We start from the raw sequence: 5991 nt of genomic DNA, 5'->3' as shown, positions 1-5991 counted from the left end.
ACTTACCCTATAGAAGAGCTCTCGTTGTTTTTTGTTTGTTTATTTGTTTTTGAGATGGAGTCATGCTCTGTCACCCATGCTGGACTGCAATGGTGCCATCTCAGCTCACTGCAACCTCTGCCTCCTGGGTTCAAGCAATTCTCCTGTCTCAGCCTCCCAAGTAGCTGGGATTACAGGCACCCACCACCACGCCTGGCAAATTTTTGTATTTATAGCAGAGACAGAGTTTCACCATGTTGGCCAGGCTAGTCTCAAACTCCTGACCTCACGTGATCCACCCACCTGAGCCTCCCACAGGGCTGGGATTACAGGCATGAGCCACTGCACCAGGCCCAGAAGAGCTTTCTAATAGAATGCTAGACCTTGGAAAGGTAGTAACAATAAAAGCTACCATTTACTGGGTTTTTACTAGGAATGAAACACTGTGTGCTTTTCATGGATTGATACATTTGGCCTTAAGAACAATATATAAGGTAGGTGTATTACAACAATCCACTTTTCACAGATGAAGAAATAGAGGCTGCAAGAGGTTCAGAAAGTTGACTGAGGTTATCCAGTTGGAGAAGCTGACAAGCAGGAGCTCAAATCCAAGTCCATCAGACCTCAGAGGTCAAGCTCATAATGACTGCAGCACCCTGACAGCCAGGCTGCAAGGGACCACAACTCTGGTTCTAGCCCTGATTGCACCTGGGTGGAGGGTTAAAACTTCTGTCTCCCACCCGCTAAGTGACTCTAATGCAATTAGTCTGGAGTACAGCCTGGACACTGGAATTTTTGGAAGCTCCCCAGCTGAGTCTGTGGTGCAGCCAGGTTGAGACCCGTAGGCCTACAGCTCGTAAAACACTTAAGAGAGATGTTGCAGGAAAGAGCCATCTCTCTGGATGGACTCAGTGATCTCTGAGTTCCCTTCTAGCTTGGATATTTCTTGATTTTATGGTTCACCAGTTCTGCTGCCAGAAGCCTTTTCCCCAAGGTGACTGAATTTCTAGAACTGACAGATGGAGGCTGAGGGACCTTGGTAATACTGTATCAGCTCTAATGGCCGATCAGGGAGAGCAGAGTCCTCAAGGCTACATCTCCATGCCCTGCCAACCATCTTCCCTCTGACCCAGACCAAGCCTGCAGACCAGTGAGAGGAAAAGAAGAAATGAAGTCAGCTGACCCACAGTCAGCACTGCGAGGACCGGCTGCTGCTGGCTATTGGCCAGAATCTGATCCACTCCTTTGAGCTTGTCAGAAGCTGTGGAAGGTGGACGGGGTTGGCGTGGGGGAGGGGGGGTGGGATTCCTCCCAAAGCCAAGTTCCCATAGAGATCAGATGAGACTGAGCTGGAGCAGTGCAGTGATCTTGACTCACTGCAACCTCCGCCTCCCAGTTCAAGCAATTCTCCTGCCTTAGCCTCCTGAGTAGCTGGGATTACAGGTGCCTGCCACCATACCCAGATAATTTTTGTCTTTTTGGTAGAGATGGGGTTTTGCCAAATTGCCCAGGCTGATCTTGAACTCCTGACCTCGAGTGATCCACTCACCTCAGCCTCCCAAAGTGCTGGGATTACAGGGCATGAGCCACCTCGCCCAGTCCTCCGGGTGTTTTGAACAATAAAGGACTAGTAGGTAAACAGGAAATACATGTGAACTCAAGATCCCCCTGCAGAGATGCTGATTGTGTGGGCCAGAATCTGGCATTGTCCTGATGTAGGTTTCATAGTGAGTAACAAGAAAAGGGGAGCAGGGTAGGAAACAGCTCAAGAGAAACGCATAACCCTAAACAAGTGATAGATAAGAAATAATCCCCCGGAGTAGGGCGGGGATGCTTTTCCTAGCCTTTTTCTGCGGAGGTTCGGCAAGGCGATGGTGGAGATCTTAGCGGCACACAGCACTGGGAACTGGGACGTCCTCACCTGGCTGCAGCCCTTCTCACCTCCCCTCATCTGCCCGGGGGTCCAGACACTTCTAAATGCTTTACAAACAACATCACACTTTAAGGAATGTAATCCTCACAGCAACCTCGAGGGGGTTCTGTCATCTTTGTTATGTTTTAAATCAACACCATGTAAAAGAAATGCTTTCAATTTTAAAATTTATCTGTTAAAAGACAAGCACTACCCCTTCAGATTGATTGATTGATTAATTAATTAAAACACATTCTCAGTAGCAGAAATGCCGAAAAAATTAATAATACAATAGAGGAAATGTGGAATGGACATCTATTTCATAGATAATGAAATTTAGCCTCCTGCACTTGGAAGTAAACTGTCAGAGGCTCAAACCTGAAACTGCTTCTTCCAGCCCCAACTCCCTCATTTTAGTAACTGGCAACTCCATCCACCCAGGTGCTCAGCTCAAAAATGTAGAAATAATTCCCTCTACCACAGTGTTGTCACAGAAGGTTTGTCTTAGTCCTGAATTAGCGGGACCTTGAATTGGCAGATGGCACCTCCTACCATAACTCCCATCTGTTGATTTCTTGATCCATGGCTCAGCTCGTGAATTTTGCTGATGCGTTTTAATCTTTCAACTATATGTGATTTTGACATTCTCCTTATTAATATCTCTATTTGTATGAACATAAAAATAAAATGTTTTTCTTAGCCAAATGTTTGAATAATATTGAAGCTTGAGGAAAATGGGCCATGGCCTTGGGTACCTGGAACACGCTGATAAAGCTGATCCATTTGGTTGTATGTTTCCAATTAGCCAACCACAGCTTGCAACTTGGCAGATACGAGTAACAGATGAAAAAACACTCTCTGTGTCAGCACTAACGGATAACTGAAAGCAAGTCGGTGAAGATTTGTAAAATGAAGCATACATCTAAAAGAAAACCACAATATTATTGACTGAACTATCACAAACACTTGGAGGAGTAAGTCAATCTTAATGTATTTAAATAGAAGCACATGTTTGGATGTGTTTTGGGGTTTTGGGGTTTTGTTTTGTTTTTTTTTGCATGTTGCTTATTATAAATTCTTAAAGTTAAAAAGTGATAATCACTTTCACTCTGGCAGTTATACTTTTGATTTATTCACATCATGTATACATATATATACATACACATATAATGTATATATACATATATATGTGTATATACATGCAATATATATACATACTATATTATATATACACATACATTTCTTTTTTTTTTAATTTTTTATTGCATTTTAAGTTTGGGGGTACATGTGCAGAACATGCAAGACAGTTGCATAGGTACACACATGGCAGTGTGTTTTGCTTCCTTTCTCCCCTTCACCCACATTTGGCATTTCTCCCCAGGCTATCCCTCCCCAGCTCCCCTTCCCGCTGGCCCTCCCCTTTTCCCCCCAATAGACCCTAGTGTGTAGTGCTCCCCTCCCTGTGTCCATGTGTTCTCATTTTTCATCACCCGCCTATGAGTGAGAATATGCGGTGTTTCATTTTCTGTTCTTGTGTCAGTTTGCTGAGAATGATGTTCTCCAGATTCATCCATGTCCCTACAAACGACACAAACTCATCATTTCTGGTACTCTACACGTTCAGAGAAACTTCTCTAGTAACAAATTATAGAAATGATCCCTGAAAGTATAGTCTTAAACTCATCATTTCTGATTGCTGCATAATATTCCATAGTGATATACATACATTTCTTAAGTATTATCCATGTCTTGGATTTTACTGCTCTATCTTCAAAGCCATCTCTTGTTTATAGGGATTGAGGTTTAATTACAAGTGCTAGGCTAGATTATGGCACTGCAGTTAATTTTACCAGGTCTTTTTTAGGTCTAAGAGTAGTTTTAGTTCAGGTGCAGGGGCTCACACCTGTAATCCCAACACTTTGGGAGGCCGACGCAGGTGGGTCACCTGAGGTCAGGAGTTCAAGACCAGCCTGGACAACATGGTGAAACACCATCTCTACTAAAAACACAAAAAATAGCTGGGCATGGTGGCACATACCTGTAATCCTAGCTACACGGGAGACAAAGGCAGGAGAATCACTTGAACCTGGAGGTGGAGGTTGGAATGAGCTGAGATCACGCCACTGCACTTCAGCATGGGTGACAGAGCGAGACTTCGTCTCAAAAAAAAAAAAAAAAGAGTAGTTTTAGTATACTTAGGATGAATGCAGTTACTGAGCTTTTACAATGTGCCAGGCCCTATGGTAAGTGCTTTATATGCATTACCTAACTTAAGTCCTTACCTATCTGAGATTTCATGGGCCAAGACTATAATCATTCCTTTATACACATGCCCTTATGTCCCTGCCCTTTTCTCTCATCATTCTTTCCTAGCAAAACCTTAATCCAGCCAAACCCAATCCTCCTCTCTCTTCATTCTGTGAATAAAAGTTTTCTAAAAAGGAATTTGGAGGAAAGAGGCCTTATTTCAGTGAACAGTTTACAGACCAAGGAGACACCACTTTTGGGGAAAATGGAGATATGTTCCAAAAACAAAGAGAGGATTTGGCTTTTTTTGTTGGTTTTTTTTTTTGGGGGGGCGGTAGTGGGCAGGGTCTCACTCTGTCACCCAGGTTGGAGTGCAGTGGCCGGATCTCAGCTCACTGCAACCTCCTCTGAGCTCAAGATTCTCCCACCTCAGCCTCCCAAATAGCTGAGACTACAGGTCCACACCACCACACTCGGCTAGCTTTTTTTGTATTTTTTGTAGAGATGGGGTTTCACCATGTTGGCCAGGCTGGTCTCAAACTTCTGACCTCAAGTGATCTGCCCCCCTCGACCTCCCAAAGTGCTGGGATTACAAGTGTGAGCCACCCGTGCCTGGCTACAATGTATGTTGTATATATAAAATATTCGGAAGCAGTGGTGATGGTTGCACAGCAGTGTGAATGTAATTAATGCCACTGAACGGTACAGCAGCATCACCTGGGCAGTTGTTGGAAAAGCTGATCATCAGCCCACCCCTTCTTGTGATGGATTCAGAAGCCCAGGCAGTGAGGTCCAGCCATCTGTGCTTAACAAACCCTCCAGGTGGGTCTGAGGTGGGTGTCATGTGAGAAGTCTGGCTAAAGGAAATGTGGGAGAAATGCTGGATAACACTGAGGGTGTGTGAAGTTCATGAATCCTGAGAGGCCAGTGTGGTGATCCTGAGCATCAGTTCTGGGGCTGAATTGCTGGTTCTGTTCTAATTCCTCCACCCACCTCTGTGATCTTGGGCAAGTCTCTTAACCTTTCTGTGCCTCAGTTTTCTCATCTTGAAATGGGGATGATAATAGTAGTATCTCGTAAGTTTGTCGTGAGGATGAAATGACGTACTATATGTCAAGCACCTATAATAGTACCTTGCCCATGGAGAGCACTGTGAGGATAGCTACTATGATTGATTTAAAGTGAGGCCAACGGCATTGATTTGTATCGTTTTATCGTGCCATCTGGTTGTGCAGGTGCTGAGTAGGTGGAGTGCCGTCTTTGATAAGGGCTGGGGTTTTGCCAGGTGAAAATCATGAATCGAGAGTAGGCAGCCTGGTGGAGCATGTGTGCAACCAAAGGATTTAATGATGAACCATGGAATCTGCACTGTGTAAAGCAGCAAGCATGGTCAGGGCAGTGAAAAGGTGGAGGGACCAATGGATGGAGAACAATCGGAGCAGGGTGGTTGCTAAAGGTGGAGTGCCTGAAGGGTGAGCTGGCAAGACGGGGTTGGTGATCATAGCATGCGATTCCTGAAGTGGTCAGTTTGCAGTTATTAGGAGCAACAGAGTCTGGGTGTTGGCCACAGAGTAAGTGGCTGAGTTAGGGTAGAGAACAAGATTGCTGGAGAGAACTTCAAGGAACTGAAAAACCCTGTGTCTTGGATGAATCATCCACCAAGATAGCAAAGTCACCAAGAATTTTGATGAGGTAATGTTGGAATTGCAACAGCAAATCTTCCAGGAGTGAGGGGAATACCTGGGGGGTCCACAGGAGACAGGGGCAAGATGGCTTAGTCTGATTATGTGAATTTCTAAGCTGGGTTGGGGAGGGTAGAGAAGGGAAGGAGAGTGGCTTGGCTATGGTGATGG

General features: G+C 44.8%; 1 pseudogene; it reads right to left on the bottom strand.

Moving 5' to 3' along the window:
• Positions 1-3415: 3415 nt before the first annotated feature.
• LOC118151723 (small nucleolar RNA U3) lies at positions 3416-3567 on the bottom strand (annotated as a pseudogene).
• Between the last annotated feature and the right edge of the window lie 2424 nt (positions 3568-5991).

This window comes from Callithrix jacchus, chromosome 2 (genome assembly GCF_049354715.1).
Source record: "Callithrix jacchus isolate 240 chromosome 2, calJac240_pri, whole genome shotgun sequence".
NCBI classification, from domain to species: Eukaryota; Metazoa; Chordata; class Mammalia; order Primates; family Cebidae; genus Callithrix; species Callithrix jacchus.
This window is presented reverse-complemented; position numbering and strand designations above follow the sequence as displayed.